This window comes from Podarcis gaigeae (genome assembly GCF_964106915.1).
Source record: "Podarcis gaigeae genome assembly, chromosome: 7".
In the NCBI taxonomy this organism is placed as follows: Eukaryota; Metazoa; Chordata; class Lepidosauria; order Squamata; family Lacertidae; genus Podarcis; species Podarcis gaigeae.
The window spans coordinates 68,845,076-68,871,643 of record NC_139683.1 but is presented as its reverse complement, the minus strand read 5'-3'; the positions used below and the strand labels follow the sequence as shown (position 1 = coordinate 68,871,643).

The 26,568-nt window shown below is 44.4% G+C and overlaps 1 protein-coding gene across 1 annotated transcript in view; it reads left to right on the top strand.

Annotated features, from left to right (window-relative positions):
* The first annotated feature begins 9,606 nt into the window (after positions 1-9,606).
* The window catches only part of CDH6 (cadherin 6), a 165,906-nt gene continuing 148,944 nt past the window's right edge, over positions 9,607-26,568 (top strand). Inside the window, exon 1 of the mRNA XM_083747253.1 lies at positions 9,607-10,109. The gene's annotated coding sequence lies outside the window, so the exon portion shown is untranslated. The remainder of the gene's footprint in view (positions 10,110-26,568) is intronic.

Below are 26,568 nucleotides of genomic sequence, written 5' to 3'. Positions count from 1 at the left end.
GCGGGAGGCCCCATTAGCTAAAGTGGTACCTCAGGTTAAGAACAGTTTCAGGTTAAGAACGGACCTCCAGAACAAATTAAGTTCTTAACCCAAGGTACCACTGAATAGGCCATTCTTTATTTCTTTAGTCTGGTGTCCTCTTGCTTGCATTTGACACTCTTTTTTATGATATTTTGATTATATATATATATATATATATATATATATATATATATATCCAGAACAAAGGATTTTTTATCAGCCTGTGACCTTAACAATTCTCCAGTTGGCCTGTGCTTGGTAAGGTATTGCTAAAAGCATCTTGGAAATCCAGAAGGCTGCATTTGGTATGACACACAATACGGCAAATCTCTGCTTTCATTTTAAAAACTTATCCAGGGGCTGCAAAGAAAAGCCAGAAAATGTGGGCAGATAGAAGAAAGGATAGTTCCTTACTGGTTAAGGAAGTGAGAAAGCGATCGCAGAAACAAATCTGGTGTTTTGGTGCAGAGCTAAAGCAATGGGTAGGGTTAATTCCAGATGTGTTGATCATGCTGCTAGAAAAAGTATTAAAGAACAAATGGACTTACTTCGAAAATCTACTTTCAGAGTGTTTTTAATGAATTGTACTGGCAATTGTACTGAGAAAAATATGAGAGCCAACAACGATTAATTTTAGCAGTTTTTGTATATCCAATGAGCCAGGGGCAAGAAAAAAGTAGCCGTCCACATGTGGTTGGACTACAAATTCCATCAACTAATTGTTGGCCATATTGCCTGCGATATTATGGTAGCTGGAATCCAGCAACATCTAGAGGGCTGGAGGGCACCACTTTGGCTAACCTGCCTGCAACAGACAATTTGCCACTTAATGTCTTTTGGTCACAGCAGGCTTCCTGTGTGGTCAGGATCTTGCAGAGTTGAATGCTTCTGCAGATGGCTCCTCCCTGGGAGACGGAACCTCACAAAGCAGTTTCCATCAGTCATTGATGATTTCCTGGAATCACACATGCATAAACTCCTGAATGGAGTTTAGGATGGCTAAATGAAGATAGCCTGGCTAAGGTGGGATCTTTCTCTCCTACACTCCTGAAGAACTACAGGCTTAAAAAAAATTGAATTTTTGTGCATTTGCACCTGTGTTTCATAAATACTCCAATTATGTTTTTGTTTTGTTTTGTTTTTCCAATATGCTCCCCAAAAGGGCTAGCTAACTTGCAGACCAAATACTGAAGTAATCCACTAGTATTACCACTATATGAGTGGAGAAAAATGGTAAGTGTAGCTCATTGCAGTACTGGGTCTCACTACTTACTACAAAATAAAATACCTCACAGCTGAACCTGTAATTCCTTGGAAAAAACCAATGCATTTGAGATGAGGTGATATGAAAGTTATAATGTGGTGTTGTTATCATCAAGGTATTAGCACACATGTGCAAATTCACTTTGTCCAAAAGGCAGAAGGAAAAAATAGAGGACAACAACAGGAATTGTGAATTTTCTGAGTAGGTTTCACATGTAACCCAAACCATGATTATGCAAAGAATTTATTCCACATACAATCCAAAGTGACTTCTCAAGAATACATGGACAAGTGCTGTTAGAATATTAAGCTTTAAAAGACCGTACAGCACTCTTCTGGGAAGAAGAAACCAAGAGAAGTTTTTGACCTGAGAATCTAAGAATATCCATGAAACCTAATAGAGGGAGGCTGGTCCTCCAACTACTGTGACAGTCTGCCCCACAGAAGAGAAAGACCCTCTGATTGGCCTGACCCCACGAGGCGAGAACAACAAGGCACTCTTTGAATGTACAAGGCAGCACATGTAAAACAAAGCAAAGGGAAATATTTATGCTATGTATAACCCACCTGTGGAACTCATTACTGCAGAAGGTCAAGGAGTCAAACAGTGCATCTGGATTTTCAAAGATCTGGAGAGAGCTGTGGTCATCAATAACATCAGTAGCTATCCAGGCAAAGATAATATTATTCTAGCCTCATAATTCACGGTGTCAGTTGATCGTTCACAGAGGTTGGTCGGGAAACTTTTGCCTCTTCGGTATGGCATTGCACAAGCTGGCCTGATGTTTGCTGCCTCCTCGGAATAATTGGAGAAATTATTACTAGGAATGCAGCTTATTGGATCACCAAAGCTGCACAATCTCATTAAATGTAGTATGCATTAAGATACATTAGTCTGGGCTGTAAACTGTGTTCTTGTCAGAGCATCGAAGCAGTGGGGAACCTTGGCGCCACAAATTTCAGTGGCGTCCTGTGTGATGCCAAAATCTGGCTTGGATGTCATAGCTGCGGTGCCCCCCCCCCCCGGTGCCCCAGAAGCTCTGTGTCTGGGGCAACCACACCAGGCACACTCTTATAGGTCTGCCTTTGCTTGAAGGTTCAAACCAAGAACCTCACAAGCCCATATGCTGCTGTGGACTGTGTTTGCTCAGAGGTTTGTTAAACATGGGAGCACCCACACACCTTATAGTAATTGGCAGTCATCATCAAGTCTTTGGATTGGCCAGATTCAGGAGCTGAGTCTTTTGTTTTACTGCTAGCTGCTGGGAATGTTGTCCTTGTCTGGTCAACGCAATAATACATGCCTGCTTGCGACAACTCCAGCAACAAAGCTCAATTGCCCTACTCTAAACTTGGATTGAGTTTTGCCCATACCCAAGTGGCTCTGATAAATGTTTTCAGGTCTCTAAGTCACCATAAAAAAAGATTACCATTGCAGTTCCAGATTTTTAAAGATGCTCTTTAAATCATACTACCTGCAAAACGATTTCTCCAGCAACTGGTAACCGAAGATATCATGCACCCCATCATAATTTGTAGAAATTCATAGGTTTTCCTCCATGAACTTAACTAAACCCCGAATTGTCATTGCTAAGTTCTTATCTATTTAATATAAAGCAAGGTTACTCAGTTCGTAGGCGCAGAACACTAGGCTGCTTATGGATAAACAGTATCTGCAACATGAAAGTAACTACAAGAACAAGCTAATGGGTGGAGAATTAACTCCAACCCATAATAACTAGATACAATATTTATCTCTATGATTCCAAACTACACTTCCGTTGTCTGGGTGCACTGGTATCTGCACTCCTGTAAGTGTTAATCATGAGTGCTGAATCTGACCCAGTATTTGCTGCTTCCTTTTCCAGTTTATTCTCATTTCTGTTTCCCCCTTTCCGAATCCCAATGAAAATATTCCAAGCACCATCTTAACCCTCCTCCTCCCACCATTCCATTCCAAGCCAAGTACAGCACATTTGGTCATGCAAACCCCACTATGTCCTACAACAAACAATTTTCATCTTCCCACTCAGGCTCACCACAGACTTTACCAGCTTTTAATTTAATATGTTGATCGGTGGAGGACTGTCAGCCATTGTTAGTTAGGCAAAAGGAAATGTCATCAATTCAACCAAAGCAATGGATTACAGCTTTGATTCTAAGTGGTGCTTAAGTCTTTGTAGTATCCGTGATTCGAGGAACCTTGGAATGATCAATTCCAAGGTTAAGTTGTTCTCTGGATTCTAACAAACCAGCCTCTCCAGCATTCCACATATCAAAATAGGAACATGCCAAGGCTATCCACTTGAAATCGCTACTCCTTTGCTTTTTCTGCCTATTGTACACTGCACTAATTTTCTCTGTATTTCCTGTTTTTTTCAGCTTTTGAGGCAGCTGCATATGCAAACTTGTAGTACAGTGGTACCTTGGGTTAAGAACTTAATTCATTCTGGAGGTTCGTTCTTAACCTGAAACTGTTCTTAGCCTGAGGTAATAGGGACTCGCGCTGCTGCCGCGCCACCACGGCACAATTTCTGTTCTCATCCTGAAGCAAAGTTCTTAACCCGAGATACTATTTCTGGGTTAGCGGAGTCTGTAACCTGAAGCATCTGTAACCCGAGGTACCACTGTAATTGGGAGATAAAGATCTAAATATTGTCTTCCAACTCACATTGTTTAACAGCTAAGAAAGAAAGTTCTGAACCAAGCTCAAATTGTATCTCCGCCGACCACTCACTAGGTAGCCTTAGGTCACCACAACTCCTGGGCAGGCCCTATCTGCAAACTCTGACTAATTGTGCTAGCCATTACAGATGTTTTTTAAGGATTACTGCAATATTGCACGGAATGCTCTTGGAACACTCCAAAGCTGCAACCCTAAACATAGCTACTGGTTATGACATAGCATCGTGAGGGGGGTGGGTGTACAGCCAACGGGGTGGTTGCTCCAGGCACACAATTCTTAGGAGCGCAAAATTGCAACACCCGGTACTGCCTCCATACAGCTGTGCACTTCCGTCACTGGGATCCATTGAAAATGGCTTCTCCATGCAAACCAGGAAGCAACCTCTCCAGACAACGAAATGACACTTCTTATCTCCGCGGCTGCAATCTCCTGGGAGACACGGACACTGTTAGGCAGTTGAATGTGCATGCATCTGTCTCCCGGGTGCTGGCAACCCACGCTACACCACTTGCTACTGTGGAATAAGCCCCAATGAGGCTTACTTCTGAGTAAAGATATATAAGATTGCACTGTAAGGTACCATATAAACACTATGCATTATGACTAACTGAATTAACAACACATATTAACCTTGTTAGTCAAACTGCAACAGTACTAAAAAGAGTTATTGCTATACTAAAAGGAGCCAGCATGCTTACAGGGATGGGTGTGTTTGAGATGCCGCCAATGCACAAGCAGAGTCAGTCTGACACCCCTGTCAATGTGTTTGCACAGCATTGCCTTCCCCAGCACATATCCCCTCTGCCTCCCGATATGGTAAGCATTAACTCACCTGACAGAAGTTCAGGTGAGCGCCTCCACCCCACTGTGCCACCCACTACAGCTTATAGGTATCAAATCAAATCAAAACTTTATTAGCAAAGCCAACAGGCCACAGCTATACAAGAATTAAAAATAGAAATAAGGATAAAAGGGAGAAAAGAACAAGCAAAAGGAGGTCCGTCAGATGAACAAGTCTGTCACTCAGATGGTGGCCCTCAATTTCATAGCTCTTTCGATGTACCTCGCGACCTTCTCTGTTATCTGACTATCCGTATCAGATAAGAGGAAATACAGTGTGATGTCTGGTGAACGGCCGGGGTTGGAGAGAATGAGTGGAGTAATAATCTCATTCCTTAGGTCTTTGTAAAGGGGGCAGGATAGGAAGACGTGGGACACTGTTTCCGTGTTACCATCTCCACATGGGCAGAGTCGTTTTTCAAATGGAGTCTTTTGGTAGCGACCTTCGAGTACGGCAGAAGGGAGAACATCCCATCTAGCCAATGTAAAGACACGTCTGTATTTTGGGATGGTTAATTTAAACAAATATGAAGCTGGAGAGTCAAAATGAGAAGGGGGAAAGTAGGTATACCATGGGCACAGTTTCTTTAAGATAGTCAGGTTGTTTTGCCGTTCAATGTCTTTCAGGCGCTGGCCTATTAGACTCTTTGCTTTAATGAGGCCCATTGATAGTAGGGACTGTGAATGCAGACCGCATGTAAGAAGTTTTTGATGCACAGTTTTGAACCACTTGCTTTTGTGGGGGCTTATAGGTAATATAGGGGACGCAGGTGGCGCTGTGGGTTAAAGCCTCAGCGCCTAGGACTTGCCGATCGAAAGGTCGGCGGTTCGAATCCCTGCGGTGGGGTGCGCTCCCGCTGCTCGGTCCCAGCGCCTGCCAACCTAGCAGTTCGAAAGCACCTCCGGGTGCAAGTAGATAAATAGGGACCGTTTACCAGCGGGAAGGTAAACGGCGTTTCCGTGTGCAGCTCTGGCTCGCCAGAGCAGCGATGTCACGCTGGCCACGTGACCCGGAAGTGTCTCCGGACAGCGCTGGCCCCTGGCCTCTTGAGTGAGATGGGCGCACAACCCCAGAGTCTGGCAAGACTGGCCCGTACGGGCAGGGGTACCTTTACCTTTACCTTTTTATAGGTAATATAACAACAGCCGTCGTTGTTGCTGGAAATTACGGGAGCAATGGGTCAAGCATTTGATTCATTCATTTATTCAAAGAAGTTATCATATGCTGCCTTTGAGAATAAACGCTTTCAAGGCTGCTTTCAAGATAACACAAAAATACAATAGAAAAATAAACATGGGGGGCTGCTACTCATGCCCACATTGGGAGCCAGTGTGGTGTAGCAGTTAAGAGCGGTAGTCTCCTAATCTGGGGAACCGGGTTCGCGTCTCCGCTCCTCCACATGCAGCTGCTGGGTGACCTTGGGCTAGTCACACTTCTCTGAAGTCTCTCAGCCCCACTCACCTCACAGAGTGTTTGTTGTGGGGGAGGAAGGGGAAGGAGAATGTTAGCCGCTTTGAGACTCCTGAAGGGGAGTGAAAGGCGGGATATCAAATCCAAACTCCTCCAGCCAACCTCACTTACCTGTCAGACTTCCAGCTCGTTGCCAGCCCTGTTCCTTTAGACCTCACCCAAATTCCCGTCCCCTCACAGCTCACCCAATGCCACCTGCTCCCAGATCTTGCCCTCCCGAAAACCTTACCCCATAGCTTGCCCACCTCCCTGTTACTCGCTGCCACTGGTTGGGGGGGAGGCGGAGGGAAAAGCAGGAGAGAAAGGATGTATTTCTCTTCACACACACACCCCTGCTGCCCGCATTTGCAGGCTTCCTGCCGGCAGCAGCAGGGTGAGGGAAGATTCCCCCTCCATTCCCCTCACTCCTACCAGTAGTGGTGAAAGAGGAGGCACAGCAAGGCCTGCCTCGGCTGCACCAACTGTGCTCTCTGCCAGTCATCCCGCCTGCCTGGACCGGAGGCCTGCTTTCGATGGCAGCAGCGAGAATGTAAGAACGCCTGCCTGGGGCTCCTGCCTGCCTGCTCACTTGCTTCACCATGAACGTTCATCAGCATGACAATGGACAAGTGCAAATATAGTATAAAACAAAATAATATACTAGCAGACCAGCAACACCAACCCAAACAAACATATGGCAGCCCACCTGAAAGATCGAAAAGCCAACAAACAAGCAAATAAACAAACAGGAACAAGAAGGCATGAATGCTGTCTTTTTCCTGGCTGCCAAATGCCTTCTGGCTTTCACCTTTAAAGTTCGGGACCACAATACCTAACTGACCACCTTTCCCTGCCCTGAGATCATTATCTGTGGTCTTCTGTGTGCCATCCACAGGACAGAAGCAAGGGAAGAGATCTTTTCTGTGGCAGTTCCCCTACCCCCCCCCCCAACATATGGAAGGCTCTCTCCAGGGAGACTACCTGTCTCCAACCTTGTTATCATTTTGGTGCCAGGCAGACGTTCCCGTTTTCCTGGTCATTTGGGAGGCATCCTTTATAGCATTAAATTTCTTTTTGATAATGCTTATGTGGCTTTATTATTGTTTTTTACTTGGTTGCAAATCACTTGGTGATTTATTTATTTATTTTTTTAAAGTGGCAAGTGATGTAAAATTTAACAAACCTTAAACCAAAACCAATACAGTGGTACCTTGGGTTAAGAACTTAATTCGTTCTGGAGGTCCATTCTTAACCTGAAACTGTTCTTAACCTGAGACACCACTTTAGCTAATGGGGCCTCCTGCTGCTGCCGTGCCGCCGCGTGATTTCTATTCTCATCCTGAAGCAAAGTTCTTAACCCGAGGTACTATTTCTGGGTTAGCAGAGTCTGTAACCTGAAGCATTTGTAACCTAAAGCGTCTGTAACCCAAGGTACCACTGTAATAAGAACCTTTCAAGGAAAAGCCAATGGGAAAAATGTGAGTCATAAGGTCTTTCCAAAAGGTATACACTGTTGTAGTCTGGCACAGCCCAAAGGGGAATGAAATCCCAAGCCTTGGAGAATGCCCTCTGCCTTGTTCCCAACAGCTGAACGGCTCCTGGCAGGAGGCAAATGAAAAAAGCCTCAGTTGTTGACCTCAGAGGGTGGGCAGTCTGGTGAAAGTGATCTGCTCTGTGATCTTTGGATTAAGGGCGGTAGATAAACTTAATGATAAGTAAGTGTAGCAGGTCTTCAAATAACCTAGATCCAAACTGCTTTGAGGCTTTAAAAGTCATAGGCAACACTTAAAATTGGGCTCAGAAGTGCTCCAGAAGCAGCTGATACAGGCATCACATGATATGGATAGCTCAGTTGGTTACAGTGTGGTGCTGATATCTCCAAGGTCGCAGGTTCAATCCCCGTATGGGACAGCTGCATATTCCTGCATTGCAGGGGGTGGGACTAGATGTTCCTCAGGGTCCCTTCCAACTCGACAGTTCTATGATATGACCACCTGGGTCCCATCATTGCTTGAGCAACAGCATTCTGAGTCCCAGGCTGGCCCAATACACATTACTTCCTGCAGCAGGACAGCAAATGGCCCCATGCTCTCAGCCTCAAAGTTAAGTAGGTGCATGATAAACAAGGCCAGCCAAGTTCTTTAGGCACCCGAGGCAGAAAATCCAAGGAACAGCTCCCTCCCTGACAGCAAAAAAACCATAACCACCTCCTGCCTTTTCCTGACACCCAAAATCTCCTGCCCGAAGCAGCAGCATCATGTCACCTAATGGTAGGGCCGGCCTTATCTGGACCAGCAGAACCATTCTGAAGCCAAGCACAGTTGATGAGCAGAACAGAGGGAGCTGCTTTATACCAGGGGTGCCAACTTGAATAAAATATTTCTTGGGGGGGAGAGACAAGTAAGCCTCGCCCCACACAATCGATCACATGACACCATGCACACTCACCATTAGAATGGCAATGCCCACCAACATGGGAGGGGCAGCTCCCTCAAATATTTTATAGGGGGAGGTCAAACCCCCTCAGCCCCTAGGAGTTGGCTCTTTATACTGAGCCACACCATTAGTTCATCTCCCATGCTGATGGGCTTCTATTGAGCCACACCACTAGTCCACCTACGTCAGCACTGCCCGCAGCGATTGGCTTATACTGGGCCACACCATTGGTTCATCCGATGGGCTTCTACTGAGCCACACCATTTGGTTCATCTAATGGGCTTCTACTGAGCCACACCCTTGGTCCATCTGATGGGCTTCTACAGAGCCACACCATTTGGTTCATCTAATGGGCTTCTACTGAGCCACACCATCTGATGGGCTTCTACTGAGCCACGCCATTGGTCCATCTGATGGGCTTCTACAGAGCCACACCATTTGGTTCATCTAATGGGCTTCTACTGAGCCACACCATCTGATGGGCTTCTACAGAGCCACGCCATTGGTCCATCTGATGGGCTTCTACCAAGCCACACGACTGGTGCGTCTGCTTCAGCACAGCCAGCACTGACTGGGCAGCATCTGCTGTCCACGGTCTCAGGCAGGGCCCTTGTCCCCCCCCCCCTTCACCTGGAGATGTTGAGGCCCTTCTGCAAGAGTGGGGTCCCGCATTAAAGATTCACCCCCCCCTTGCAGATCGTGAGACTGCCTCACCCCACCGTCTCACCCCTCACCGACTCGTTGCCTTTCATTCCTCAAACTCCTGAGGGCTTGGCCGCAAGACTTCCCAAGAAGAGCGCGCCTTTCTCTGCCACGCGAGAAGGAGGCGGCGGCGGCGGCGGCAAAGGAGGGGAGGCGGGCGTCTTCCAGAAAGGCCTCCTCCTTCTCCTCCTCGCACCTCCCACCCCATTCACTCGCGAATCGCTGGATGCCTGCAAGAGGCGCCTTCGCTGCTCCTCAGCCCTTCACCTCCCCGTCCGCAGAGCTGCGGCTCCGGCTCCCGAGGCGCCGCATTAAGAGCAGGGCGCACCGTTGGCGTGCGCGCGTGTGTGTTCTGCGAGGTTAAAAGAAAGAAAAGCCGGCAGGGCTGTGTGTGTGTGTGTTTGTGTTGTGTGTGTTTCTGTTTCTACATCTTTCCTGGCGAGTTTCCATTCCCTCCAAGGACTCCGGGACGCTGCCTTAGGGACCGAGTCCGCCGAGGGAGAGCTGCCCTCCGGCTGCCTCGCCTTCCTCCACGCCGGAGTTTGGAAGTGATGAGAGGGAGCTTCGGTGCCGCGCAAGTAGCTTCGGCGGCGGAAGGCGGACGGAGAAGCGGCGCCGTGGCCCCCAAAGCCGCCCGCTGCGTCGTTTCCCGACTCGACTCGGCGCCGGCGAGCAACTTGGCGCATCCCTTTCGCCTTCTCTTCTGAGCCGGTAAGGAACCGATGGTTTCATCATCATCTTCTTCTTCTTCTGTCTTTCTCTTCCTCTTCTTCCGTCGCCGGTTCGGGAGAGCTCAGAGCGTGAGACTCTTCAGGGTCGAGGGTTCGAGTCCCGCGCGGGGGCCAAAGGCGGGGAGGGTTGGACTAGATGATCCTTCCGACTCTACGTTCTAGGCAAGCGGTGCCAACTTGAATAAAACATCGCGGGGTTGCGGAGGAGGTAAGCCCTTACTGCATAATCGATCACAAGATGGGGCACCCATCTTTTTGCCCATCAACTTATTTGGGGGGCTAGGGGGTCAAATATTTTATTGAAGGGACCTCGGCTCCGAGGAGTTGGCTTCTACGCTTCCCGTGTTTTTCTTGGTTCGGTGGGTCGGTTGGTTTGCCGCTTCTCTCCCCCCCCCCCCCCAAATACCCCACCACCTCTCTTCTTGTTTGGTCTGCTGCAAATGCTAATGAAACCCTGTTATTTGCACACACACACACACACATGAAAAGTTGGCAGGTCCGTTACTATGGGAGCACCATGCCAGTGTGGCGGCACATGGACGGCGATGCGCTCTTTTAAGCTGAGGATGGGAGTTCTTGTCATTTCTCTTCCTCTTTTTTTGCGCATGGATGGGATGCTAAGTGGATGCGCGCAATTGAAGTGCTTGATAGGAGCAGCATCTTTGCTGCTCGTTTAGGCAAGGTAAAGAGTGGGGCGCCTTCTGTTGATGCCACTAGGAAGCCCTTTGGACACCCTGAAACACCTCCCCCCGACACACACAAAATCACACGCGCCTCTCGCTACGAAGCAGAGAAATCCCAAGAATAATAATGATAGCCTTCTCTTTGGATTTGATATGGATCTCATAAGGCAGAAGGAAAGCCTCGAGGAGTGGGAGGGGGGTCGGAATACTGATCTAGAGAACGTACACGAGGTCTTTCCTTGAGGAAAAGTCGGGAGAGCAGGAAGAGTTGCTGGAGATGGCACAGAAACCTGGTAAAGCATGGAATGCTTTGCGCCTGAAGAAGAGGCAGTGTGCAAGGTGAATGAATGTGGGATGCTGGAGTTGAGCAGCTATAGAAAATTCAATCACAGGGTGAAACACGTTCCTGGCAAAACTATATGTATTGAAACACGTTGCATGTATGCATTGTGTATGTGCGTGTGTGTGTGTGTGCATAACCTCACCCCCAAGCATTCCTGCGTGTAGCGTTTTTGATTTAAAGGTTTGCATCTGGGCATAGAGGTCAGCGGTTGTGGAATGAGGTCTTGACAGTGCTGCAATAAAATCCATATTTTATGGAGAGTTAAATGCAGTGCTTTGTAAGTGCAACTATATGGTCCCCCCTGGTGACATTCAGGGATCAAGAAGTTTAATGGCTTAAATTGCACTCATCCCAGCAGCACATCTGTTACCTTTAACCAAAAAGAGAACAGGAGATGTCTCTTTATGACACCTTTGATTTAAAGTTTTCTTATCACAAGATCTTAACGGAGCACGGGGCGGGGGGGGGAGGCGTGCTCTTCAGCCTGATCCAAGAGAGTAAGGGCAATTCATTTGTTTGATGAGGGAAAGTCTTAGTGCAGTTCTTCTGCGAATAGCGCACCCTTAACGGAAACTGCTATACATGTGTGCTCCATTCACTGCGTACTCAGACGAAACTGTGCACATGAGTAACTATGCCGTTCATGATTACTGCTTTGGAAGTTGTGTGCAGAGCTGTGTGCTCAGCTTTTATACGGAGATCTTGTGTGCGCACAAGGGATGCCAGATGTTGATGCAGGACCACATTAGGGATACTCTCATAGTTAAGTATTTATGCGCTCTCTCTGTGTGTGTGTGTGTTTGTGTGTGTACATACGGAGTCTTGGCATTGTTTCTGCTTTCTTTTCTTAGAGGCATATGAGACAATGTGTACCGGGAAAGGATTGGCTGGAATGTACATTTCTGGGTTCACCAGAGACATATATGCATATTCTTCCTCCGGTCATGACAAAGGCTTGATTCGTGGGATAGAATTTCAACAGCGTACATGGTTTCAGCCAGAAAGTGTTTCCATGGAACTTTAAGGGCTCCATACATTCGATTAGCAGCCCCTCCCTAAAAGACTGATGTTTTACAGATCACACTTTCTCTCCCCCCCCCTGCTTTTCTTAAGGGGGAGGGGGTTGAATGAGTCGATAATGTTCAGTTGGGAAGGAGGGTGGGCTAAGTCCAGATGAGTCTGGTGGGATGAGATCAAACAGATTCCTTCACCCCTGATACAAACATAGATTTCCATCGGGCTGCCACAGTGAGAGCATCTGATTGAATTGGCTCGAATAAGCAACTCCAGTCCAGTGTCCTAATAAATAACTGCAGGACCAAGACTCTTTATTCTGATATCATCAGGCAGGCTCTAGCACTTATCTGCTTCTTGGTTTTCAATTGCACTGAGAGTCCTTTGGCCCAAATTTCAAGTGATTTGCGACCCAAAACTAACTGGTTACTCAGAAATAGCAGTCAGAGGCAGTAGGAAAAGAATGTCTTAAAGGCAAGTGGAAATGATTCAGTATGATGGTGGCTCCCTGCAGTTATCCTGTGCAGCCATTCGAGGCTCTTGAAAGCTGGTGCCCCCTCTAGGGACTTGCTAGTTCTTTCTGTTATAGCGGTTTTCACACCAGTTTCCTGTTATCTCGTATCTCAAGGCTAGCCATCAAAGATTATATCTATAGCTTGCCATTAAAAAGTGAGAGCAATGGAGAAGTTTAAACCAGCATTATTCTCTGTTAAAAATCTGCACTTCTCAGCATCCACCTCCTCACTCCTATGTCAGATTCCCAGTGAAAGTCGTCACCAGTGAAAAAGATGTTTAGTATTTCTGCAGGCTTTGAAAATAAAGCATAATGCATTTGGTAACTTGCATTGAATAAAATGGATCTCTCTCTCCATCTCCCTCTACTTTTTGAAACTTGCTGGAAGCTTTTCAGAGACAAGTTCTGTTAACCAGATTGTATTTCTACTTCTCATAATGTCTCAGTGAGATTAGTGATTCCCCCCCCCCCCCAAGTGTTTCCTTCTTTTGAGACATGTGTTTTGCTTCATCATATTCTCTTTTTATATATATTTTTGAGTGGAAACTGTTTTCACTTCCTCGCCACCCGCACTCCAGTTAACTTGTTTGATCTGGGATTTGAAAAGATAATAAAGTCCAGCTCTCTATGTGACATGATAAATGGGCCGCTTTTGTGCGTGGAGAACTTGTACAGTTGTTACATTTAACTATTGTGATTCATCCTTTGCTGGAATATTTTACTCTTTTGCTATTTGAATGACTGTCTGACATTGATATGTTGTGCTTTTTGGGGGGAAAACCCAACTCCCAAATTAAAGATTATTATGAGTACAGCATTATTTTGGCATTTCAGCTAGAAATGTGTGAAATTAACAAAACTGAACACATTTCCAATGCCTATGGCATCATGTTAACACTGCAAGCCCATTTGTAATACACAAATCTCACGCACTTTCATTCCACCTTCCAGTAAGTCTTTAGAGAGGGGCAGTATAAATCAAGTTGGTGCTATATAGAGAAATGGTATCAGGCCCAGCTATGGATCTTCTTCACATTGCATAAGGATTGCTGTAATTCCTATATTGATCTCCTGAAATTATATATAGTACAACAAGAGGGAAGCACTCAATAAACACAGGTCAAGAAGGAGTACCTCCAGGATGAAAGCATAAATTTATGAATTCATCCAAACTATGGGTTCAGTTGCTTAATTTATGTTTGCGTCAGTAATGCAGTTTACTCCTTGGCCTGCTCTGAAATTGTGCAAGGCAGAAAAATGCCGATTTCCTTTGCATGTTGTCTTATGGTTACTGTTAGTTTACAGAAGTTCTCTCCATGTTTTTAAGCTGATGTGCTTGTCCTGATGTTTCTAAACGATTTTGGTTTCAATAATCATTTGGTCAGAATGCTCCAGAATCGGACATACAGTTTTGGATGGGATTGTAATTCATTTTGCTGTAGCTAACATTCCTATCGCTTATCTGCCACTGTGTATATGTTGAGTGTGCATATCAATTCACCCGACTCATTTCATAAACTATGTCCTAGCAAATCAGTCTTTTTTGCTGAGTGAGTGTGGTAGTTGTCTTTCACTTTATAGACATTGGTTATCAACTTTGGATGGTTTTTTTTTGGGGGGGGGGAGAAGGAAAACTGGCATAAGTAATGTTCCTTGCATCATTGGTTTTGGCCTTGGTATCCCAATCTGAATGAAGTCGGGGTATGGTCCCAAAGGACAGAGATGTGACTCACTCTGAAATGTATGGTTGTTTCAAAATACAGTTTTTAACTCAGCGGCTGTCTACCTCATTTACCTAACAAATAGGTTTAAGCAGATTACCAGTGCATTTTAGAAACCCCTTCCTCTTTGAATACTGAATAATACACTGGAAAGTATCATAATTGTGATTCAAATAAGCAGACTAGAGGGAAAGGAATGTGCATTGTTATTTGGTAAATTACAGTAATGCTTGGTTTTTAAAAGCTTTTTTATCAAGGCATTCCCCTCACTCTCATTGAGAAGTGTATGTGTGTGTGTATTTCTGTACCTGTAAAGAAGGGAAGTAAAAGTTGGGCTTTTAATTTGAAACTGGACATCTGCATGGCAATCATTTGCTCTTGGTATAGTCTTCCTATATGGCCTTGTCCAAGGGATTTAGCTTCACTTCCCTAAAAACCATTCGGACCTCCCCCATCCCCATCACACACACATACAAGGGTATTCTTCAGAGAGAAAATGTTTATCAGGGCAGCTACATTTGATCGTATAGGACAGCAAGTTTCATAACTCCTAAAAAGGCTGCAATAAAATTGTAAGCATTGGTCATTTTGATTTGTTGTTGATTTAATCAAGCACAGTTCAGCAAACGTTAAGAATAGTGTTCAATGGAAAAATTGGTGAGACTTAACGGTGGTTTGAATTCTGCTGAAACGTGGCCTTTTTCTAGTCTGCATCTTTGGGGCAACCCCCCCATAACACCCCCCCCATGAATTTTTGACTGAAATACTACATATTAGCCAATTTGAAATCAATTTTGTTTGCCAGTGTACTTTTTTTTATTGAGACACACAGAGAATGTGTGTGGGGGGGAATGTTGTGCATTGATAGGCAATATTGAATGGTGCGACCATGAGGTCATGCTGGAGGTTGATAAAACTTCGCTTTCAACATAGCCGTCCCACCTACTCCTCAGGCACCATGCCTTGCTGTAGACAATGACAGCATTCACAGATTCTTTTATATTTATTCGGTTCCCTAGAATAAGGGAACATTGAATCTATAGCGTCACAACTCCTGGAAAGTAGCAAAAACTATTCCAGCAGTTTCTTAACACTCCATAGATAGTGATACTGTGTTGCTATCGCTCCACCTGGCAAATTGAGGACATCCTGGGTCTTCCTTGCATCAGTAGAGCAAAACGATGAGGACACCAAAAGGACATTTATCATGACTTGTGGCAGCTACATAGTCACATCATCCTAGTTGTTCAATGCAGGTTTGGAAGATTAGTCAGCTCATTGTTTCACCACACAGCAAATTTTAGTCATTCAGAAATTATTATTTTTCCAAGCAGCAATTTCAGTCTTCAGAAGTGCGTATAACATAATGCATTGCGTTTCCACAAAACAACTTATCCTTATTAGGATCAAGAGTTGGTTCCCTCTGTCTCTCTTGTTTGGAGTTGACACTTGGTTAAAGAATTCATAGCTGTCCGATTATATGCATTTTTAGTTGACCAAATTTGCATGAATTTTCTGGTGAATAAATCAGTCATTTTGAAGAAGAGAGTAAGGTGTTTTTTAAAACAAAAACGATGTTTCATGTTGTGCATCAACAATCAGCTTAGAGGAGACACGTCCTCCTATGGGTGTTGCTTGCCTTCTGTAATGTTCATAAGTGTTGCTATTAAAAATAATAATTACTATTATTTTATAATGTTGCCGAATTAATCAGGGGCAGCTTGTATGTCAAATAAAAGGGTTTTTAAAAAATTGATTGATCTAACCAATTAATTGACTATGTATGGGAATGCAGCTTTATACTTGTTTGCAGAGGAAGACTTCCATAGCACAGTAATAAGCCACTGTCAGGGGTTTGTTGGTTTGCTGGTTTGATTGTTTTTGCAATCAAGTGGTGCAGAAATTTTAATAAAATAAATAAATAAAATAAGTGATTAACGGCTTGTTGATCCCAGAAGACTTAGAGAGTCTTTTGATTAAGCAGTCCATACATCTGTAAAATACAAATTACGGAGTTTTTCTCTGACCCAGGGGTTTCAGCAGGGAAAGTAAGCAAACACATCAGAGTAGAAACACTAGGAGTTAAAAGTAGCTTGATAGTGCACTTAAAAACAAACAAACTGGGTTGATAAAACTTGGTCTGGACGATTTTATTTTTACAAATATATATGGCCAAACTCAGTTCATAATTCCTCTACATGAAATGTGAATATAGATTACGAAGAGGTGGCAGTCTAAGGTAGTACACAGTACTACCTGCTTATATAGAGCTCCATACAACGTAACTGTAACAACTTTCTGTAACTATCCAATCACTGAACGTCATGTTCGATCCCTTATTTGCATATGTGGACCTGAACTATCTACAGTATCCCCCTGCTGGCCCAGGGTGAGATCCTCAGTACATAACAGATGATCTCTTAAGAATAAAATGAAAGGTATGAGTGTGTGGTGTATCGGGGCCTTCACTGCAAACACTCCAATGTTCCTTCTACGGAATAATTAGTTAGATTTTCTGAGAGTTGAAGGTTGATTTGAAAGAGGCATGGTGTACCATAATGGTCCACATGGTATGTACTCTCATCCCATTATCACCTCTGATTTTCCCCACAGGCTTTGTAGCACACAGTGATTGCAGCAGATATGGAGAATCTGAATCTGAACTTCCCAATCTGGAACTCTTACCCTCTGAAGCATTAAGCTAACCATCCATCAAATCTCCTGATCTTGGCTCATAATGGCTCAGTGCCAGCCCTCTGCACTGTCAGCCCAGCCTGCTTAAAAAGTTCCCTTCTCAAGCCCCCAAACTAGCTGGTAAGACTGGGAACGGGTGGGAGAGAGCAAGCATCAGAGATGACCTCTGAAAGCCCAGTGTTCTTATCTGCAATGAAGACTTCTGTGCCTGCTCAGAACCTGCAATGTCAAAGGGAGTCCCAGAGCTTTATTCCTTCCAAGAAATTTTCTCCTCGCGGTCTTGCCAATTACCATATTTAAATCAAAGTCCTTGGGAGGATTCCTCTGAATGATTAAAGCCTCCGTTGCTGATATGAACGGTGGGAATTTAAGATGAGACCTCAGCTCTCATGAGTCTTTTCTGCTGACAATTTCCTCCCTCCTTCAACTAGACACTTTCCCAAATGTACCAAGTTGCAAGGATGTGGAAATACACCCACAGTGTTCCCAGGAGGCTTAGCTGGGTCTTTCTAAGCTTAGGAGAAATCACAAATGTTCTCTAAAAGTTATTCTAGGAAGCTTGGAAAGGATGAACCAGTTACGAATCAGGGTGGGGAATTTAACCTGTAACTGGTAGCCTTTTAAACCTCTGTCAAACATGTTTGACTAAGGTGCCCATGGGACAACACACATGGATTTTACAAGCCCTTGTGGTTGCTTAGAGACTTACACTTGGAGTCTGGAACGACAAATACTCAGCATCTAGTACACATCTGTTATTACATTTGAGCATACTTTATAAACACCAAATTAATTTGGATATCTCTTTGGACATTTGGATGGCATATATGAATCTGTATGTGTAAATTAAATGGATGTTTTGGTGTTGATTGTATTGTTAACATGAGCTGATAGGTTTCTTGCTTCTTTTTTCTTTTCCTTTTTCCTTTTCTCTAATAAATTCGTAATGGGGAAAAAAACATTAAAAAATCAAACAATAAGCACAGAACAAGAGAAATGAGTGTGTACATGATAGGGAATCAGAGCACCTCTTTGAGAACTGTTGTCCGACTCCAGCTGTTCATAAATGAGAACGCTACCCCAAACATCAGTGTGAAAAATGCAACAATACCAAACTGACTGCCTCATGTAGACTGCTGTCCGATCCCCCAAAACACTGATAGCATATACATCTTCCATCTGTTCAAGCTCAGAAGTTTGCCAGCCTTGCTATGTTTCAAAACAATCCATTTCATAATGCCTTTGCCTTGGCAATGCGGGAAGGAATTTTGTGGATTAATTAGACTTCATTGCCAGAATGTGTGTGTGCGAGAGAGAGAGAGAGAGAGAGAGATGCAGAAATATTTAATTATAGTCAGAAAGTGGCTATTAGATTTCATTTGCAATATAAAATATGTGCTGTATCTTTTCCAATGTTCCTTTATGCCGTGTAGTGCACACACACACACATTCAGACTTTCTGAATAAGCTATCACTGCACCTGTTTTGATACCTTAAATTTCTCTCTGTTAAAACTAACTCCTTGCGTTGGAGGCTGCAAATTAAAACTCTCCACCCACTTTTTTTAATAGGTGCTATAGAATGAGTTGTGTCCAGTGGTAGCTTTTGCCTGGTGGAAAGGACTTGTAGGGGAGATGAACCTCAAAGTTGTTGAGCTTTGGGGGGAAACGAACCTGAAAGATGTTCAGCTTCCTGGCCCTGTCGACAAAAACCCAGACATTTTGCCAATTTTGTCATTTGTATCCCGGACATGTCCGGGAAATTCCAGATGTATGCCAACCCTATCCACTTGCTCACCTGTGGCACCTGCAAGTTGTGGAACCTGACCCCCCCTCCATTCCTTTCAAGCTCTCAGAAATCTTAAGCTCCTCCCCTTTTTCCTTAAAAGCTGCTCCTGACCTTGGGGGAATAGAACAGGATACGCTATGAAGTAGAAAGGGGAATGAGTAAAAAACACATTCTTTCCACTAAGCTAAAGGCATCATTGGATACAATCATCCCACCCTTCTCCACCCCACATGTGTGAGAGGCCAAGTGAGGGCTGCTAACTTCCCTTGGCACTCCAGGTGTTTTTGGCCTACAACTCCCATGATCCCTAGCTAGCAGGACCAGTGGTCAAGGATGATGGGAATTGTAGTATCAAAACATCTGGAGGAGGGCCGAGGTTGAGGAAGCCTGGCAGAGTGGTTTGGGAAGGGAAACTCCAAGATACAGATTTGCTATTGACAAACGACAACAAAAGCACTGTCTTTCACTTGGCAATTCCAAGCACAGCCCGGAATAAAAATCTGCTCGGTATTAAAGCAAAAAGTTGGTGGTGGTTATGTTCCGCCTGCTGCGCTCTGATCAAGATGATGCCAGCTGGGATTCATAGATGATCGCCCTGCACCGCAGAGCAGCAATACCCAGAGAAGGATATTCTGTTCTTGCTTAGCTCTTCAAAAGAATCAGGGCATCTTTCCATCATGTCTCAATGTCTTCTATGATGGAATGAGGAAGGCAATTTGCAGTTCTAGCCAAAGCAGTGGAAGAAAGTCGTACCGAGCCTGTAATTCGAAGCACCCTTACTGGGAAACAGACACCACTGAACTCAGTGGGACTTATTTTTTGAATAAACATGTGTATGTTTAGGCTTCGAGAAGTTATTTTTTTGCAAACTGACATAGTAACTTGTTACCCCTGATCCAAGCTGAAAATGAAAACAAAACAGCTAGGCTGGATATTTTCATGTTTACATGCAATTAAATCACATCTTTACATGTTTCCTAAAGGTGAAAATAGTAGTGTTTCTTTAGTAACTTAATTTTCCCCACTTTAGGTTTTGTTTTGTTTTGAATTAAAAAACCCTCTATACATTTATATCTATTTCAAGAAACAACAGCCCAGAATCATCAAGCATCACAAATTGTAACCTCCAATTGTAAATGTCCAATCTAGAGAAAACTAAAGTACGTATAGCATGTGTTATGCATGCTTACTCAGACGTAAATGCACTGTAATCAGGCCCCGATCCTTGATGGGAGAAGTCGTGGTGGTACAAAGTACACAACAGTGCCCCTGTTTTCATGTGAAACATGCCAACAGCTTTGCTTACTCAGAAGTAAATGGCATACAGTTCAATGGGATTCACTCTAAAGCAAGTGCACATGCTTGCAGCCTTAGCTACCAGAATTAAGACAGAAATCTCCATCTGGAATAAGAAGATAAATCACTTCAATCCACTTTTTGATGTTAATTGGTAGGTCCCGATCATCTAGCTAGCATCTGTAATGTGCACAAACTCAGAGTGGGATTTTTTTTTGACACTCAAGGCTTTACCTCCCTACTTGAATGCTGAATTGGGTGATGACTTGGGGAAGGCAATTTTTTACCTCGCTTATCAATCCTAATCCCGGTTGAGCTCTTGCAAATCTTAGCTGATTACAATTAACTTGCGAGGAGATCGTCTTTGATGGCACAGCTCAGCTCTCTTGCAGAGTTGATCACGCTCTTGTTTCCGACAGCATTGCAGTAGAAGACCCAGTGAGGAAGAAATAACACTTTATAATGCTTCCAATTAACCAGGTCAGGAACAAACTGCAAGGCTGCAGATAATGGTTAACAAGCTGTGTGGATGTCTTCCTACCAGTACTCTGCTTTTTAAGAGAAGAAACTTCAGTTGTGGCGTGAAAGTCGTATTCAACTGAAGCATTAACAGAAAGTTTTCAGAAATAAGAGGGAGCCCTTTGCTGAAACTGTTCACTAAAGGCAGAAGGGAATACATGGGAGAGCTCGGTAGAGCATGAAACGCTTAACCTCAGGGTCGTGGGTTTGAGCCCCACATTGGGCGAAACATTCCTGCATTGCAGGGGGTTGGACTAGATGACCCTTGTGGTCCCATCCAACTGTACAATTCAGCAGATGTGAATTAGATTTTTGGAGACTCCTAATTCAAAGTACAGAGGCATGCAGGGCAGGAGAAACATCTTTCTGAACTTCTTTCCCATAGAGCCATTCAGAAGGGAAGGGTGAATGGTGTTTTTTATGGGTGGTTTGAGGCTACAATCCTGTGCACTTCTCATTTTCTTAGTGACCATGCACAGGATTGAACCATTTAGGTCCCATAGTATAAATAGGGTGAAAGTGTACCAGCTTCAGGCACAACCAGGACCCAAGTGCAAAATGGGCTGCAAACACTATATGTATTTATGATTACAATAAGGTTAAATATGTTTGCTTTTTAGTTTGTAATTGTATTAATTAGGCACACCTTCAAGATAATTGCAGCATAGAAAACCAGGCTTCTGGAAGACAGAACAAGGGCAGGAGTCCAGGCAAGGAGGCATATTTAGCATGTTACGTTTTGCAAGGAAACAATAATTAGAAATGCGGCTGGCATCAGGTACTGCTTTTTGAACATCAGCTGCCAGCTGGTTTTCCATACCACACCTTTGAGCTGACTTTCTATAAAGCATCAAGCGGCAAGAGTAGTTAACTTAAACTGTGTGACCTTGGGATTTTAACTGCAGTAGCATTGAAGTTCTGCAACCATCTTTTGAAGCTCTGGATTTTACTATTTGCTTCCAAACCCAGCATCCATTTGGCCAAGAACAGGCCTTTAAAACTTGCTGAAAATCTCTCTCTCTTTGTCCCTTTCTCTCTCTCCTCCTTTCCCAGAAATCTCTTCCTCCTTCCCCTTACTGAAATCTGAAATCCAACCCTGCCCCACAGGACTGGAAGCATTTTTTTTTTTAATGCTGGCCTCATAACGTGAGGTGTGCTGAATAGATAAATGCACTATCGTTTATTAATCTGCTCCAGCGGGGGAACATTTATTGCAAGTTTCCAAACTTCACGAGGCCTACAGCGCAGGAACAAAATACAATAAGGCTTGCAGCAGATTGTAAGCAACTCTAGCTGATCCCTTGAAAGATATCTTTTTACCCGCTCTTTCGGGGCCTTTCTCATTTTGCATCGTGACATTCTCTCCTTTCCGCTGCCCAGAGGAATACATTTCCAGCCGCGTTGTGCTGTGTTCCCCTGTAATGCTTCTCCTTGTAAGCAACTTGCTTTTCTCTGGTGCTTAATTTGTAAAAAAACCAAAAAAATAGAGAGATGCTGGAGCACAACCTTGCTTGGTAGCCACAGGCTCAGAAGCCCTTGCCTGCTGTATCCCACATCATATTTTCAGAATTCCAGCCCGTTTTCACGTAGAGATAAGCATGTCTCCCCTAAGCCCATGAAATTGGTAGTGCACTTAATTTTCCACAGGATCTGTTATCTGAGGTCGCACGATATGGTTCCTGTATACGCTTAATTAATGTTTCACAAGCATAAGCACAATTTTGCAAATGACTCTCACCTCCCATCACTGTGCCGTTCTTTGATCAGAAAGTAAAACACTTGTTTTTGATTCCTGGAAGTGACCTGTATTAAATAAAAGGTCCTATGTGGTGATGAGATTCTCAGCTGCTCCCTGTACATGCCGTAACCACCCATTACCACACACTCACCCAACATTTGGAACGACACTGAAAAAAACACACCAAAAAAAATAAAATAAAAGAGCAACAATTAATAATAATGCAACCTGAATTTTATCATTTTTTAATTATTATTAAATTTATATTCCTCCTTTGATCCAAGGGGAGGAACACATATTTCTCTCCCCCCCTCCATTTCATCCTCACAATAACCCTGTGAGGTAGGTTAGGCAGTCACCCAGTGAGCTTTATGGTCAGGTGGGAACTAGAACGCCCTATCTCCCAGTTATTAGTCTAGCAGTCTAACCGCTATACTGGCTCTCCAACAAGAGATACAACTGAGAAAAGGTGAGGTGTCGGTAACAAGGGATGGAATGTGAGCAAATGCAATAGTCTATTGTTTCCGGAGGACCTTCAGATACTTCTCTCACTGCAAGAAGTGAAGTTATGGGGAACAAGGCCTTCTCAGTAGTGGCACCCTCCCTGTGGAACGCCCTCCCATCAGATGTCAAGGAGAAAAACACAACTTTTCCAAGACATCTGAAGGCAGCCCAGTATTGGGAAGTTTTTATTGTTTGATGTTATACAGTGGTACCTCGGGTTAAGTACTTAATTCGTTCTGGAGGTCTGTTCTTAACCTGAAACTGTTCTTAACCTGAAGCACCACTTTAACTAATGGGGCCTCCTGCTGCTGCCATGCCGCCAGAGCACGATTTCTGTTCTCATCCTGAAGCAAAGTTTTTAACCTGAAGCACTATTTCTGGGTTAGCGGAGTCTGTAACCTGAAGCATATGTAACCTGAGGTACCACAGTATTATGTTTTTGTATGTGTTGGAAGCAATCCAACCAGATGGGTGGGGTATATAAAAGTTGTTGTTGTTATACAAAAACCTAGTTTATATATCACAAGGGCATACTAACTGCATGCAATGTAAGCAGTGACAAAAGCAAGGAATAGGAACAGCAGTCTTTGCTCAACTTATCTTCTTGTGGATTGGGCCCAGACGGATAGGTTGAATCAACTGGCAAGTAGTGATAGAGAGGGTCTCACCTTCACCCCTGCCCAAGAGCTGCACAAAAGCTTGAGCTGCCACTGCCAAATTTGTTATAAATGTTTGCCATGTTGCATACTGTCAGGGAACTGACATCGGAGCCAGAGGTGGAGGCAAGGCTCCCAAGCGATGCTGGAGAAGGGCCCAGCAGGGAGAGAGGGAGCTCATCGGCTGGGGAAGGAATTCAGCGTAACACCAGGGATAAAGGGGGGCAGATGGGGGAATCGGAGAGGGGGCTCCAGGACTCCTCGCCGGAGACCAGCGGGGAGAGCATGGGTCCTCCGCTACCCACACCCACCCTGCGCAGAAGACATCCGCGCAGGGAAAGTAGGCGGAGACTTGGCGTCAAAGAACGTCTTTGCTGGAAGAAGTTCAAGAAATGCCCACTGACGGATTCTGCTAGCAACTGAAACAGCCACGAAGTGAAGGGCTGTCCAGCTAGGAAAAGGTTTAACCAGGCAACCTAGCCAGGAGTGGCAGCAACTTACGCACGAGCAACCCCATATAACCATTACACATACACTTTAAGGATATCAAAGATTCTCGCACACACACCCTGCCTGCCTCCCCCTCAGCAGCAACCGGTTGTAATTTCATCAGTCTGGTTACCACGAGGTCGCTGTTGGTGTGCCGACTGTCACAAGCATGTAGAGTTAAAAGTACAGCCTTCACCCTAATTTCCTGGTGATCTATTACCCTGAACTTTTCACCAAGCGCATTTAATACACAACGGGTGTTATTCATAATGACAGCTCATTTATTGTTGACAACTCAGGGAAGCGTGTAGGTTGTAGCGAATTTATATTTAACAGGACTGCTGGGGGAGTATTCAGATTTAGCAAGGCAAACTTTGGCATGTTCGGTATTTCAAGCTACATGTCGTCTTTCCTAACCTCATCTCCAACCCCACCCGCAAAGGCTTTAGGACACCTCCTTTTTGGCCAGAACAGAAATGGTCCACTTAATCTGTGGTGCCACCTAGGGAGCAGAAACAGCTAACAGGCTGCAGGTTGCATGAAGGGATTTCTGTGCCGCAATATTATTTCAAAACAGCCTCCCCTGAGTTTCAGCTCATAAATGTAGAGCACTTAATGTACATCCCTGTCAGGAGCCGCTGCTTCAGAAAGGGCAGCAGGAAACACGGCGTAGCTGGGAGCCTGGCCATTATGGTTCAACAGACTATTTGGAATTGATGACCTAGTGGGACTTTTACATCTCAGGCGTCTCTGAATGGAGCACAGCATTTTTCCTGAGCTAACGAAGGAAGGTATAAAAAGAAACGCAGGCTACTAACTCAGAGAGCAGTGTTTCAGGCTTCTTCCTAGATTTTCAGTGACTGTATTTCTTCATATACTGCCTTGGTAGCTTCACCTCCATGCATATCTTTCTTGTGTAAGTTATGGGTTCTTTATACTTGTCTCAGAAGGTGCTTCTGTGCCTTTGGGTATCTTCAAGTTTGGCGCATAGAAAAATACAGGAAGAGGTTCTGCTCTCCTCACTGTTGCCCTATGACTGAAGGCACCATACTCAGCAAATTCCTCTCTGCTACGCACACCTTTTGGCTGTGTTCAGATGTTAGGACTAAGCTATGGGTTAGCCAAATGGGCAGGAGCCTAGCCTCTAGAACGCAGGACTCAAAATTACAAGGAAGGAGATTCCAACTAAACACCAGGAAGAACTTTCTGATGGTAACAGCTGTTTGGCAGCGGAATTGATTACTTTGGAAGATGGTGGACTCTCCTTCAATGGAGGTTTTTAATCAGAGGTCAGGAATTATTTTGCTGTGATCCCTGCATTACAGGTTTTTGGGACTAGATGACCTCTGTGGTGCCTTCCAACTGTAAAATTCTATAATTCTATTATTCCTTCTGGGCTCCCATATTCCTGTCTCCTCTTCCTTCCTCCCGCATGGTTGTGAGGAGTTAAGAAGCTTTTTGCTTTTATTTGACCACAGCTTTCTGTGTTATCTGGATCTGTGGTTGACATTTGTGTTGTCTAGTTTAAGCAAATTAGCTTCAGAAAATACATTTTTGAAGTTTGCTTGCTTTAAACTTACCATGGTTAATATAAACCACAGTTGGTTGGTGCAGATGACACAACAAACCGTAATTAACCAAATGTCTCCACATTCCTTGTGGCTGTGGGGGGGGAGCATGTGAGCTAAGAAGGCGGCTATCATGTCTAACTAAGTCATATACATACATATATATGTGTGTGTGTGTGTGTGTGTGTGTGTGTGTGTGTGTGTGTAAAGGTAAAGGGACCTCTGACCATTAGGTCTAGTCGTGACCGACTCTGGATTTGCAGCTCTCATCTCGCTTTATTGGCCGAGGGAGCCAGCGTACAGCTTCTGGGTCATGTGGCCAGCATGACTAAGCACACTGTTTACCTTCCCGCCAGAGCGGTACCTATTTATCTACTTGAACTTTGACATGCTTTCAAACTGCTATGTTGGCAGGAGCAGGGACCGAGTAACGGGAGCTCACCCCATGGAAGGGATTCAAACCGCCAACCTTCTGATCGGCAAGCCTTAGGCTCTACCTGTGTCCCTGGCATGCATATTATGATGCCCCTAATAACTGAGTGTGGAGGTGCATGCATGTTGTTGTTGATGATGATGATGATGACGATAACAATAATAGTGTTATCAGTGTGCATGGCACTTAACAGAATTTAAAAGGCCAGGACTCTGCTCTAAGGAGCGTATAAAGTGTTGGTAGAGATTTCCATATGATATAGTGAAAATAGAGCACTAGAGTAGATCTGGGGAGAGAAGCAATAAGAAGCAGGGAATATGCAAGACATGAGGGAGAAAGGAAGATAAGGGATGTAACCTCTTTAGCTAAGCAAAAATTCTCCCTTTGTTCCTAGCTCCTCACCCTAAAATTTTACATTTCCCCCTGGAAAAAATAGCTTGGTTCCAAAGGTGTCCTTCAGTGAACAGAAAGTCCTTCTA